The sequence below is a fragment of the Trematomus bernacchii genome, unplaced genomic scaffold, assembly GCF_902827165.1.
Source record: "Trematomus bernacchii unplaced genomic scaffold, fTreBer1.1, whole genome shotgun sequence".
NCBI classification, from domain to species: domain Eukaryota; kingdom Metazoa; phylum Chordata; class Actinopteri; order Perciformes; family Nototheniidae; genus Trematomus; species Trematomus bernacchii.
The window spans coordinates 7471460-7486792 of NW_022987582.1; the positions used below are offsets into that span (position 1 = coordinate 7471460).

At 38.6% G+C, this 15333-nt stretch overlaps 1 long non-coding RNA gene across 1 annotated transcript in view; it reads left to right on the forward strand.

Moving 5' to 3' along the window:
- The window catches only part of LOC117480067, a 104705-nt gene extending 91920 nt beyond the window's left edge, over positions 1–12785 (forward strand). The window contains exons 6-7 of the long non-coding RNA XR_004555631.1: positions 5488–5543; positions 11927–12785. This is a non-coding gene — a long non-coding RNA (uncharacterized LOC117480067). The remainder of the gene's footprint in view (positions 1–5487; positions 5544–11926) is intronic.
- Positions 12786–15333: the final 2548 nt, after the last annotated feature.

Below are 15333 nucleotides of genomic sequence, written 5' to 3' on the forward strand. Positions count from 1 at the left end.
CTAAATTGCAACATTTTCTCAATTACCATTTATTCCATTGTTAACCCACTGAGGAAAAGCGAAGTGTGTTCTGTAATACCACAGGAGTTCTGTCATCTGCAGAACAATTACGTCAATTAGCTCACATTTAAATGGTTTCCAGAGAGAGGCAGCTAGGCTAATAACAGTCCAATGAAGTGACAACCAACCAATTAATCTCAGTCTAATTGCTCAGTAGGTACCGTCAATCACTCATAATCCCCAAACCCCCCCCCCCCCCCCCTTGTTCTTTCTTGCTTTAGCACATTCCGCCACTCAGTAGCCTTACTCACCACCTGTCAATCAAATATAAACTCGCCTTTCCACCCCTCTGAAACGGCTGTGCATTCCAGCATGTTGACATCACAGCCATGCTGCGAGTCAGCACATTTGGCTTCTAACATAACATTGAGGAAGACTGGGGACAAGAACAATCACTTTAAAAAAAAAGAGGGAACTATAAGTCAGAGAGATGAGACATCAGGATAAGACAAAAACAATTTTAAGCAATGGGATTCATTTCACCTGGAGACTAGCAAAAACCTATAATCAAAAACTGACTCATTCCTGTAAAAGATAAATGCTTGCAGCTTAGATCACTTAAAATAAAGACAAACATAAGCCACCTTCTGCAGTCCTAATGCAGCAGTCTGATGATAGATTGCTGTGTCACTGTGCCACATCATGGAGCCGGTCTTTGAACTAATAGTTTCACAAGTTCAGATGTTATTAAATGTCTCGTGAGAGATTTATAGCATGTGTAGCTTTCTGCTTCTGGCAATGAACTCTTGCACACGTGTGCCTAGAAACACATGCTATGATTTAAAGCAGTCAGACAGATACAAACATTTTGCTACAAAAAGTATATCCAGTACTAATCCAAAAGCACATTACATTTGTGACAAGTGACATTGGTCAATGAATTTTAAACATTTTTTATTGTTGACACAAGCAGCCACAATCTGAGTTAAGTGGGCATTTAAGCCTCTTATGTCATAGCTGAGTTAGCCCACAAAAATAAAGTCCATGAATTTTATGAAGATAGTTATTTCTTCATGAGCCACAGTCGAGAGGCTCATGAAGAAATAAGTGGCAAAGAAATATGTGAGTCTGGGTTGTATCTTAAAGGGGAAGTTTCTCAGCACTTGAGAATGGAGTTACAGATGCAACACAGATACTGTTTCCCTTGTAAATAGTGTTCGTCAAGAGAAATTCTTACAAGTCTTAAAGGCCAAACTGTGCAACCAGTAAAATGTGTTGTTTGTGCCAGGCTTTTCTTTTACTTTAAAGTGTGATTTGTATGTGTTACTCTTTCAGACATACTCATAACTGTGCATTTGTTAGAAGGAGTTACTCATTCAAACTGTTTATTTTCTTGAGCAATACCATTTGAGATAACAATTGGAAGTGACACTTTTATTCATCACTTCCTCAATAATAATTTTTTGTTTTCAATTCCCACATTTCTCAGTCTCAGTCTCTCAGTCACAGACACAGTGTTAACTGCATATATCATCACTGACACCTTTAGATTAGTCATTCCTAAGAAACAGCTACTAGGACATTGTGAATATGGTTCTCTGCGTGTGCCAGTTACTGGAAGAATACTGTGACCAATTTGAGCAAAAGATGCACACAAGCTAAGAAAATGAAATTACATTTGCACAACATTTTCTGTATGGAACCATATAATTATGGTATTATACATCATGTTTTCAACAAATGTGTGGGCTTCAAAGCTTTGTTCACCACGCACATCTGTTAGCTGAACACTCAATCTCAAACTGTTACAGTAATATCTTTATTAAGTCATTAGTGACGTGTTTGAATGCGACATTTAGTTTGAAGTGGTATCACACACACCGCAACATTCTGTTCTGTAAGCTCAGAAGCAATACAAATATCCACACTTGTAAAATATGTGATTTCTGCAGACTAATCGCTCCATATTTTATTGTTAACATATGTATCCTTTGACCCTTCTCAAGGCATGTCTAGCCAATTGGGAACACATTTTGCCATTGTTATTAAAAGTGAAGCTGATGTATAAGTACCTTAAACCTGCATTATTATTCCATGAACAGGTCAAATTAAATAGAAGTACTGTATATGAGAAAATTACCCTATGACTTCTTTTATTTATTCTTTCAGTAAACATTCAACTAATGGTGCTTATGGTCTAAATCGCCAGTTCCAAGTCTTCTTCAATTCAACATTATATTCATTTTATAAATTCTTGTTGTGTTAAAGGTAGGGTAGGTAAGTTTGAGAAACCGGCTCGAGATACACTTTTTGTTATATTCCATGGAATGCTCTTAACATCCTGATAGCAATGAATATCTTAAGTGCTTTGACAAAAAATCCATAAAAAAATGTCATCTGTGGAAGCCGTAGTACTGTAAAAAGTACGACCAATCATTTTAGCCGGCCCGGCTAAAATAACTGGATGGCCTACCTGCCTGTCAGCCTTCCATCTGTGCACAAACTTATCTCGTGCCCTCATTGGTCATGTGCGCGTTCGTGTGTGTTGGAGGAGGGGCTCTATAAGGAAGTGGCAGATTTTCTCCGGTTGTGTATTTTCAAATTCTAGCGATCTCGAGCCGGTTTCTCAAACTTACCTACCCTACCTTTAATGGTAAAAAAAAAAGACGATATGGCAACGTATGCTTGACAAAGGGGCTTATTTGTGATTGAAGGGTCACTCTCACATTGTCCATGTCTTGGTTTTTGTTTTAGAACTTTAACTCTTTCTCAGCTTTTTATCCATGAAACTTAACTGACTAACAATGTGGTCGCCTAAACATGTTCATATTTTGGTTTGATCCACCCTTTCATGGCACTTCTGTTTCCAAGAAAACAAGAGGGCGAAGACCAAAAACCAAGATGGCGGCAGCAAAAATGTCACATTTTAAGCTTCAACAACCTAGTCCACAAACCAATGGTTGACATCATGGTACATACGTCCTATTCTTATTTACTGTCTATAGACTTACTTTGATTGAAATGATAACGTTAAAGCTACAGATAAAATGTATCAAGCAGAGAAACACATGGCGGTGGTGGCGAAGTCCATAGGGACTTGGCTTGGCAACTGGAAGGTCACCAGTTCAAGTCCCGGCAAGACCAAGTGCTACAGAGGTGTCCCTGAGCAAGGCACCGTTCCCTACACTGCTCCCCGGGTGCCGTTCATAATGGCAGCCCACTGCTCCTAACACTAAGATGGGTCAAATGCAGAGAAACCATTTTGTTACATAGTACATGTACTGTGAAAAAAAAAGAAAAGGAAAGGAGGAAGAAATGTGAAGCATATTCTCAGTGATGGTTGAAATCTGCACTGTCACAAGTACATGTTATGTGGCACCATCACACCCCATAATGAGAAATATCATTTGGCAATATTGTTTTCCCTCACTGATGTTTAATTGTTCCTTAACCAAATTGGCTTGTTCCCTTTTTCATTCGGTTTCCCACCACTAATTAGGCATGGGATTTAACTGCCGATGACTTTAGAGCTCGATCAGAACACACCCAGCCATTATAAAAAACCCAGGGACCCATAATGTGGTGTGGGCTTGGCCGCTGTAACCATGGGGTGGAGAGACAGGAGGGGGGGGGGGAGAGCCAGTAACAGTTGTTCTCGGTTGCTCTTTGAATCGTTGGCTGTGTCCTTTCTCGCCTTTGGCCTGTCATAAGAGTTTTCTCTCCCCCCATTTTGCAATTGTTTTCTATTTGTTTCCTTTGACTCCCTGGCTCTTTTTCTCAATGTCTCTCTGTTTCTCTATTGTCTGCCAGTTTCACCTCCTTTACCCTTATCCCCTCTTGCACACTCGCTCTCCCTCCCACACTCCCGCCACAGTAAGACCTAATATGAACTTTTGACAGGAGCTGGGATCTTTGTTTAATTGCCAGTGTTACTGCGAATGCCCTCATAAATCTAATGCTGTAATGCCTTTGAAACGCCTTCTAGGCCTCACAATCACACGCACACAGACGCACACAATCTCTTTCTCACTTTCTCCCACTTTTGCTTCACGCACACTTCAGCACATGCACAATCACACACACAGATGTGACGTGTGAGAACGAGGGCTTTGAGGTTGTTTGTGCTCACATCAGACACAGCAGCTCCAGTGTTTGTTTGCAATTTCCACTGGCTTTGGTCCAGTCCCACCAAACCCATGGGAATTTGTGGATCAGCATCTTCTCAAAAAGCTCCTGGGCGTCAGACTGTATAACTGAACAAAGAAAGAGTGCAATGAGTGCAATGAGGTTGTTATTTTTATGTTGTTTTTTACTATTTGATCCATACCCAGTAGTTTATAGTTGTGTGTGACAGTGGGAAAAAAGGAAAGCAACACAAGTAGTGACATTATTTAGAAGTTAGGCTCTAAATAACCAAATCATACGGAAGAAACATTTACTTTTGAGTGTATAATATTTTGTTACTAGGCGATTTGTTTATTTGTATGTGTCTTTTATATCTAATCATACATTCAAGAACGTTTATATTTCTGTAGGCTCTATTTTTTCCTTTTAAGCAGAATGGTAAATGATTAATTATAACAAGTCAGTATGAATAATCGTGTAGAGACTGATGGAACACATTCAATTGGGCTCATCAAATGTACTTAATAATTGTAATCAACCTGAAAACTAAAAATAACACTTAAACAGGAAGAGATGTATATATATGTACTGCTGTTATAAATATAATCCATGACATTTGAATGTCAAATTTGACATTAGTGTTTTCTGCTGGATTTTGCACACTGTGTCAGTTCATATTTGATAATATTCAGTCTATTGCCTACGGGGACATTTGTAATCAGTGAATGTAGCTACAGTTCATACATTCCTTCTTAGAGAAGTCAGACACCACGTTGGATTGCTCAGTTTTTGTTTTTGCAATGTCCCAGGCAGCATGGTAGAAGTCAAAACTGAAGGCATTTGCACTCTTATCCCAATGCCAGGAAGTATAGCTCAGTGATATTTGTACGCAATACGGTCAAGTTGTGTCGTTATTTTTAAAGTGAATGTTGTCACACAACCAACAATTGCTCAGTGTTCCTAAATAACATACTGATAACTGTTTGCGGGTTTTATATAGGGGCTGTTCATGGGAATCTTCAATCTGCAATGTTAACGAAAGTGAAACATGGTCTGTGTATCAGCTCTGTGATTCACATCCTTTCCCAAATGTTATGGGTTCTTCCTTGGCCCATGTTACACCCTCCCACCAAGTTTAATACAAATCAGACTAGTAGTTACAGTATATACAAATACCTTTATGAAGGATAATACATTCCTAGCATTATGTCTGGGCTGACAGACAAAAAGATCAAAGAAGGTATAAAATTACTTATATGGTACAGGTTTAGTTGGCTCTTGTAACATGTAAGAAGGAATCTGAAGCTGTGCATGTAACCAGAGAATGACACATGTAAACTGAGTTATTGTTTTTTTCCCCAGGTGGGGCAGAGTGAGAGTCAGAGGGAAGATCTTCTGGTCTAGACAGGACTGTCAGGGTAAGTGTTACATTCCTTCTTTGTTGTCTATTACAGTATACAATACCTGTCTGTATTTGCACATCCTTCTTTCTCTCTGCAGCCCTGATTGTTTTATTCTCTTATTGTCTGTGTCTCCATCTCTCTCTGTGTATCTGTGCTCCTACAGCTGATTACATGAATTATTTACAGCACGTAAATCCTCAGCAGCTGCTCACTGTTTGCTGTTTTTCCCCCATTGTTCCTCCTCTCTCTTCTCTCTTTCAGGTTTACATGGGAGGGTTTTTCTCAACCTTGTCACCTTTCCTTTCCTCTCTCTCTCTCTCTCTCTCTCTCTCTTTCACTTCCTGCTTCTGTGCCTGGGGTTAAGCTCTCTCTCTTTCTGTCTCCTCTTATTCTCTGTAATTACACAGCTCTCGGTTGCAGCCCTATGTCTTCCCATGGGTTTGTATGTCCTTATGTAACTGGCTGAATCACATTTATTTTCTATATTCATGGGAATTTTCACTTACAAGTTTACAGTTGTTTGTCTGTGTATATTTGTGTGTGGGTTGTGTGTGTTTGCATATATGGTTGACCTGTACACAGTTACTATATGGTTTCAGATCCTTAAAATGAAGACACTTTTGTGGATTCAAAACTCATTGTGTTTGCTGTTCTTCAGCAGTTGTCACTTATATAAAATTGAGTCAATTTTTGATTTCACACCAGGCTTTAAATGCATTGAATAACGAGCCAGAACTGTGCTGTCAAATTAGTTTTTCTTCTTTTCTTCTTTGGTTCCCTCAATCAAGTCCCTATAGGTTTGAGTCCAAGTATATTTTTTTCATGCACGTGAAGTAATTTCATGTTGAAAAGAAATACAATAATAGTAGTTCCACACAAGAAAATCTATCAAAAAATAGCATGAGGCTAATTCCAGGGTAGAAAAAGAGACACCGAAAGGGAAGCGTTACCTTTGGCTGTGTTAAATCATTTCTTTTCCACCATTCAGTTTCCATTGTTTGAAGCCACAGTCGATCTGTCCAATATTACTGCTAATCTAACTTCAAAGGGCTTCAGTCATGTTAAAGCACTTTTTAATTGTGATAAGGAATATGCTTTCATGCCTAAACCCTTCTCCTCAGTTCGTCTGGACAGAACCCATAAATATTGAGGGCCTTTTTTCATTGGCAATTAAAATTAGAATTGGTCACATATTTCACTGTCAGCCATTTCCCTTGCACACAAAGACATGTGTGGGCCACACACATGGAGAGCCAGACATGTGTGCACGCAGAAACACATGCAGTGTACATAGTGTTTTTGCCCAAGTTAAGGACACTTTGATCAAACATCATTTGATGTTCTTCGGACATTACAAACTCTGAAGAAAAACAATTGCTCAAAGCCTTTTCTAGCTTTTCCACTTTGGTAGGCTGATGATTCACCACAGGTTTCCCTGTTGTCCCTGTGACACATGAGATGCAGGCAGCGCCACACTGTCCAAAGATAACACAATAAGATGAGACTTGAGTGAATCACTTGCATTTGACACGGAAGACTCTTCAAGCTTTGATATGTAGACGATATTTTGAGGGGGTGGAACAGAAAGATGTTATTCTCAAATGACAGTATCAAGTTGGATAACATTTTATTGGACGGAACAAGACCAGAATTAACATTTATGATTTGTTGTAGTGGTTGGGTAAATCGCTATATTTGACCTCAGAATGATTCCTTCAAGGCCATCTTAATATTTCCTGAACAAATGACAGAAATATGAAAAGAAGAAGAAAAATAAACAACTGTTTGCTGCCATATCCACGGTCACATGAAAAGATGGATATCAGTTTCATCAATGCGCTTCCTGTGGGCATATAGTAGATGCGGGATGTGTTTTCCCGACATACGACAGAGACAAGTAAATAGAAATATGAGCCCAGCTCTATAAAAAATGTTAAAAACACATTCTAATAAGTTACACGTAATACACAAGTCATAAAATGTATCTAGGAGACATTTGATTCAGTGTTAATGGCTCCTGAGACTGGAGTATTAACTGCCAACGCATTCATGACCAAGCAATTTTATTTGATTATGTGCATATATTGCAACATAACTTATCTACAACAGTTATGGTATGACAGGTATAAAAAGACCGTTTACACCTTACTTTAAATTCGTATTAAGTTCCTTATGTTTCCACTTATACATTGATTACCGTGTCACAAGTGACATGCTCATAAGGCTAAGAGGTTGGACAGAAACCCTCTCCCCTTTTACAGGCTCATCAATTCAACAGAGAAAAAGTCTCCCAGTGACACGCAGCGTTACTGACACGCCAGTCAGACTGACAGGCCAGTCAGACTGACAGCTCGAGCTTCACTGCAGTAGCTCTCACACTTCAACACAGCACAACTTTACACTGCAGTCAGTCAGGATTTGAGACACGCTGCAAATTGTTCCAACTGAGTTTCCCACTGACAACACTCAGAGTGGGATTTGTTTCTAAGGTTGGAGAATAAACTATTAGTGACGGAGAAGGAACAGAAGAAGCTTGACTTGGGTTCGTTCCCCCTCACCTCAGCTCACTGCAGCGTGCCTTTAACAGTGCAGTCAGGCTGGGTATTGAGTTTTGGCTGACATGGCTGGGTTGGCGCACTGCTTGTTTAGCAGTCTGTCTGAGCCAAGCATGTGCATGTGTGGCTGTCTGTATGTGTGTTTGTGTGTGTTTATGTGCATGCATGTCTGCGCTTGTGTTTGTCTGCAGGATTTCTTTGCATACGCAGATCTGTATGTGCCTGCATGACCTGATTGTATGTCTACAGTATATATCATCATGTGCAGTGAACGAGGGCTATAAACCTTGGTGGGATGTTTTTTTCGGGGTTGCTGTGCAGTGTGGCCTCATTACCCAGGTGTTTACCCCCAACAACAGGAAGCACTTGTCATTGACTGTCTGCCGGCAAACATTGCCTGAGGGAAGAAAAGACAGACAGTCAGGAAGGGAGACAGAGAGAGGTGAAAGAAGCAGGGCTTTTCGTAGAGTGCCTTGTGAGACTATCTATCTACCTATCTAGTAGATAGGTAGATAGTATCTACCTATCTACCTATCTACCTACCTACCTACCTATCTACAGTATCTATCTATCTATCTATCTATCTATCTATCTATCTACCTATCTATCTATCTATCTATCTATCTATCTATCTATCTATCTATCTATCTATCTATCTATCTATCTATCTATCTATCTATCTATCTATCCATCTATCTATTTACAGCACATCCTGTGTCTGTCTTTTTCCGAAATGTGTGTTTATGTGTGGCTGTGCCAGTCAAACCCTAGCTGGCAGGTCAATGGGTTCCTCCATTCCTTCACCAGAGGAGGCAGAGAGGGAGGGAGAGAGGGAGGGAGAGAGGGAGGGAGAGAGGGAGGGAGAGAGGGAGGGAGGAGAGAGAGAGAGAAGCGCAGAGGAGACATACAAGCTGTTGACAGGGATTTATGAGCTGATAGTGTCAGACTGCAAGCACAACAACAGTCTCCCTGTCTCTGCCTGTCTGCTCATAGAGAGAGACAGAGACTGACAGAAAGAATGGAAAGGGGAGGAGCGAGGTGCAAGAGAGTGAGGCAGCAAAATGTGTCGAATAAAGCAAGGAAGAACGAGAAGAATCAGGATTGGGGTTTCATTTAATTTGTTTCTGGTGGATTTTCCTTTAAATTTTCCTTCCTTAATTTCCTCTTTTCATTCCTCTAACTTCAATATCCCTTCAAGAGCTGACTTGTTGTCATGTTGATTGGTGACTGTGTTTGTTTTTGCTCATTTAGACTCATGAGAGTTAGAAACCATGTGTTCACTTTTTCAATATAAAGTCTATTGTTGTCTTCACTCACTGCAGAGATATTGACGAGAAGTTTGAAAATATGACCATGCATGTTGTGTATTCTGGATAGTATATTATCTTGCAACATATTTTTGCCTCACAATTTCAAAAAAGCGGAGAACTGTTGTTAAGTTTTAATGTCAGGAATAACAAGTTATTCAAAACGTTCAGCATTAAAGACATACATTTTTATGGCTGCTTGTGTGTGTGAGTGTTCAATTTAGTCGTGGTGAGTCACGACTGCAGTGTTCACTGTTGGATGACACATACTGTTGGGCTGTCTGACATACAGTATGAGAGACACAGTCTGGTGGGTCATTTTGTCTAATTTGCTGTCTTAAGCAATAATCCAAAATATCTGACTCTGAGGTTTGATGAGTCCAACAATATGTATTTGTTCCCTTCCTATTTACCATTGGTTCCTTCTTAGATAAGGTTATGTTTTTTATATAGCGGGGTTTTCCTCACCACACTTATTCAGACGGCTGTTACAAGTACATTTAGCTTACACTGAAACTAAGAAATGTGTGAAAAAGTCTGTAATATTCATGTTTCTAAGTTATTAGTTATTTGTATTACAGTTTTCATTGTAAATGTAGGTGAGACACAAATGTCTATCCAACTGTTGTGTTGTTCATTGTATATTCTCAAGTCTAAAAACATGCTGTACATATAGACATCCTTCCTCTCTGACACAACACCAGCATTTAACTTTGGATATTTAAAATACACTAACATGTTAGGGTTGTGATAATAACAGTGATACAGATGTGAAGACTTCCAGTCTGACTTGTTGGGAGACAGACAGCCTGACAGTGCAAAGAACACATACCCCCTGGGGATAATATACACTGTAAGTGATTTATATGTCAGTTCTAGTTCAATAATATAGTATTAAAGAGTTGTGATTTATGAGCCTTTTTTTTCATTTCGCATAGACACTGAGATTCAAGACTCATGGTTTAGCTTTTACCCTGCTGAGTAATGATTCCCATGTTGGGTTTCCCAGAATAGCAACTTCATTTTCTTCCAGAACTCCTGTATAAAGATAATGGTCTTCAGCGCAGATGCAATGCAAGTTAATGTTGGCTGCAGATTGCCTACAGGGAAATGTGGTCCTCTGGTTAAGGCTTTCATGCAAAGAGCAACAGTGCAGTTGGTTAAGGATAGGTAGGCTAGGATGAGTGTTTTCTTGGTCAGCACAAATCACTTTGTTCACATGGGGTAAAAAAGAGTAGAACAACCTCAAGGGCAGTGGTTCTCAACTGGTGGGTCGCGGACCAGTTTCGAGTGGGTCGCAGATGTGTGAGTGAAGATATTTTTTTTCCTTTTTTTTTGTGGAAAAAAAGTCAAACTTTTATTTTGAAGGCCCGATTTTCTAACGCTGTACATGCAGTAGGCGTTGGACTGGAAGTACCGTAGACCATAAACGGTTTTGAAAACTTCTGTCACGTAGTGATCATCTTCTCAATAAAACATCTTTGCTGATGTTTTTTCGAGTCTTCTGGCCAATCAGAATCAAGATTGTTTCCGGAAGTCCCCACGGAGAATAACTTTGAGGTAGAACTATTCTTTACTGTATACATCCATGGGTACAACTTCAGATACAAATGAAGACATAATTAAATATGACCCCTGGTTTGATGATTGACAGGTCACAGAACAATGGGGGCTATCTACCCTTACCCACAATTTAAAGTAATTCACACAGACTCTCTCCTCTTTACTCTTCTCTCTGTGTGGAGCAGCAAGCTGTCAGAACAAAGTGAAAAACAAACAATGGCATAAAATATTATTAATATGTCAGGTAGAAATAGATTTATTTATTTTCTCAGAGTGTACCATAATGCGTAGTTTATATGTTAGTATTTCTAAAAATCTCGTAGGGGAGAATCCCCCAAGACCCCCCTTCTGAGGTTGGGTTTTCAGCATGTGTGCCTTTTTATAATACAGTTCAGCTTTGATTCCATCATCTCATTAAACCTTTTTTAAAGAATACTTTAGTTCTGTGAAGGGATATAAGGGATATATGCACTGTACTTCACTTTAATGAATATTGTATGCTGAAAAGCGTATATATATTACAGCACAATTTTTTGTTGAATAGATCTGAGTGGTTCAAAATTTCGGGTCGCGATTTATTGACAAAGGAAAAAGTGGGTCCCGAGGCCTGACCAGTTGAGAACCACTGCTCTAGGGACCGCAAGAGTGTTAGACTCTGTTTTTACTTTTACTTAATCATTTTCGTCTTGTATTACATCATATGAAAGACATACAGTCCATATGTCTTTATTCTTACATACAGTATTCTAATGCCGACTGCCAGTGAATCATGTGTCTAAGACATTGGCTAATGAAAACACATCAGTAAATATAAATACATCTGTGGGGATCTTGTGTAACAAATACACATGCTTCATCAGCACTGAAATGCTGAAAATATGTCACTGAAAGATTACAGTTGCAATTCTACAGTTGTTTACTTATGAATTTACATGCATTTATCTTTGTTTCTGTCTACTCCTTCTCTCTCTAGGTGAGTGTGTATTGCAGATCTGCAGAAAAACGTTCATACAAATGAAGACGTTTATGAAGATAAAGAGGAAAACAGCTGAATGGAGAAATATCTCTTAAGTTATGAATATTCGTCACACAACTTCAAATTGTTTGCCAACATCCATTATAACTCCTTTACCTGCATTTAAGGTTTTTAACTTTAAGTAATTGAGCAAAGATCTTGTGGCTCTCAGGAGTTACTTTTTAGAGGAAATCCCTAGCTGTAAATAAATTAGGAAATCAGTATGGATTATGTTATTTTGTATGTGTTTTGAGAATTATGAGTTTGTTTGCTCATTAAATAAAACATGTTTATTAGTTGCATGTTCATAACCACAATGTGTGTCACTATTGTAATGTGAATAATTGAAAAGCCAATTATTGATAATCCTCCCTGATAGAAATTCATTTTCTTTCGCTCTTCCACAATACTGTAATAGCTACTTTTTCAGCATAGCTTTGTACTAATGGTTTTCATGTAGTACATGTGAGAGAACATGTGGTCAGAACAATGTATAGGCATCTAAGGATTCACAGAGCTACACAGTTTTGAAAACCCTAGTGTCTGGTACAATAACATATTTATGTTTCTGCACTGTATCTGTTAAGAAGTAATGATCCCGATTTGGTCTCAGGAGAACAAAGACAACGTTAAGGACATGTGCTCATGCAATATGTAAAGCTCTTCGGAGAAATACTCCCCGACTGTACTGCTCTCCTGTGACGGTATATATGTACAGCGTTTCCCTTTTTATCATCAAGTAGAATATGAATGAATATTGTATTGTTCCGCAAAACATTGAGGTAATAAAATGTTGAATAAAGAATTGTAATGGTTACTGCAGAGTTATGACAACATGGGACTACACTTGTTAGATTAGTATATACATAGAGTGTGTGTGTGTGGAGAAGCCTCCTCCATTGCAACATCTTCCACACCCATGTTTAAAAGCCTTTTAAGTAGCTAAGAGTTCAGTGGTTTGCTGCAGGGTGCTGTGGTTATAGTGGTGAATTCAGATGTAAAATGAACATTGTGTCATAGATACAATGGTGTTTTAAATTACAAAGTAAGTGCATTCTTAAGCCTGTTTTCACAATATGTTTGTGGTTCACTTACAGTACATGTCCAGATTGACCTGCAATGATAGAAACCTCCTTTCAACAGTAATAACAGATGTTCCTTTTGTACCTCACCATCTACAATTATGTGGTTTCCTTTTTAGACTACAGTCCACACAGAACTTATTTATTTATTTGCTTTTATAGAACATAACGCATTTTTAAGACTAAACTCAAATTGTAGCACTTATTGAGCCGATGTTCACTTACATCAGCAAATTATGATGTTTGTTACTTATTTTGGAGTATTTGGTGAAGCCTAGAGGTCGTGATTGTTTTGTTGACTTGACAAACGCAAAAAAACACAGAAAAAGTCTCTATACTGTAGCTACACACACAACTCTATGGGAATAGGCATGATTTGAAGATGCTTTTGAGCTAAATGCTAATATCAGCATGCTAACAGAGTGACAATGACCTTAATAAAATGATAATATTATCCACGTTTACCATATTAGCATAGCATGTTAGCATGCTAAAACTAGCACTGAACGCAAAGTACAGCTGAGGCTGATTTGAATGGCATTGGTTGGGTCATGTTTGTACCAAATTACATAGCAATAAATCCAACTGTTAAAAAAAAAACAGGAATGTCAAGCAATATAGGCAATACAGAAATGTTCAGGGCATATCCAAAATCATTAAAATGCATCAACTTGAAACCATGAATATCTGTGTAAATTTTCCTGCCAATTCATGTTGAACATGTTAAGCTATTTCACAGGATAAGGGAAATCTTTGACCTGCTGGTGGCTCTTCTGGAGATGAAATGTCAGGGGATAATCAACGTCACTGAAGGCTCCATCCTTTGGAAATATACTCAAAAGGTCATGGTAATCTATTTGATGGTTCAGTCTGAACCAAAGTGGCTTCTTGTTTGGCTAGTAAACAATATGTGTTTTATACCACTCCTATGCAATAGGTCACATTATAATACTTTTCTTTTAATAAAGCGCAAAATATAGATAATCCAGAATACCAGAGCTGGGTAGGCCCTACACCCTTTGAGTCAACAGTTTTGGAGCCTCCATATCTGTTTCCCTCCATCTCTGTCTGTGGTTACTAACCCCAGCTATAGTGGTCAGACATGGGCCCCCTATGTTTTCCATGGACAGTTTATCACACTTCCGTTCCCTCTGCTCTGGGTCTCCAGTTAGTCTGCCAGACAGGAAAATCAAAGACTTGGGGACATACCATTACAGTGCAAATGGTATATTGCAATGTAAAGCATGCTGATGATATATACCATTAAGGTCTTAGTAGTAAACACTAAACAGGAAGGAGGCCTTAGCTGAGTTTCCATTAACATCCCTCACAAGTGAACATAAATGTCTGAATCACACATTGGATTGAGTGAAAGTAAAAAAAGAGCCTATACATATTAGATGGTATGGAATTGAATGAAAAGTAAAAAAAAGCATCCTCTTGTATGTTTAGGTTATTTCATTGAGACTGTGTGGAGTTGGACGCTATTAAATAAAGTGTTGAATACATCATTTATTATTCAGTTAGTTTTACTTTCATAATGTTGTATGGATTTCAGTAGCAGGTAAAGGGATTTTATTATTTTCTAGGGCAGTTTGTCATTCTCTCTGTCAGTCTTGCCTGGCTTCACAGTTATTCTATCCAACAGTGTGAAACAGATTTCCTAAGAGGGAACAGAGCATAACACCTCTGCCTTCAACTCTGTCCAACATTCTCCTTATTCCTGCAAGCACGCTGCTATCTGGATCATGAATTGTGCTTGAAACATAGAAGCAGCTTTAATAAAAAAAGGAACATCTCTTCTTGTATATGAAGAGAGTAGACATGTATACATAGCATGTGAGCTGTAATGTGAACATAGACCTAGTTGTAAATAAGACCTCTGGGGTTTCCTGCTTGTGACTTATTAATGATATTTAGTTAGGAAGTACATGTGGAATACTCAGTTCCACTGAAGTAGTAAACACATGCATGGCATACAGTATTTAATAACAAACTTACTTAAAGTAGGACAAACTATAAGTTATAGAATAGTCTAATGCATTATGTTTTCTACAACCTTTGTTCTGGAGAGGAAAACATAACTCCATGTCTTCTAAGGACACACACAGATGCTCTGTTTTTAAACTTAATAGGTGATTTTGTTTTTTAACAAATGCCCACATCTGTCCACCACTGTTTCCCTAGCTTTTTTCCAACCTCTTTGCTGCATACAACTACATACAACAATAGGGTAATTTCAAGTAATGACGGGGCCTCTCAAGCCATTAGACAGTGCAAGCA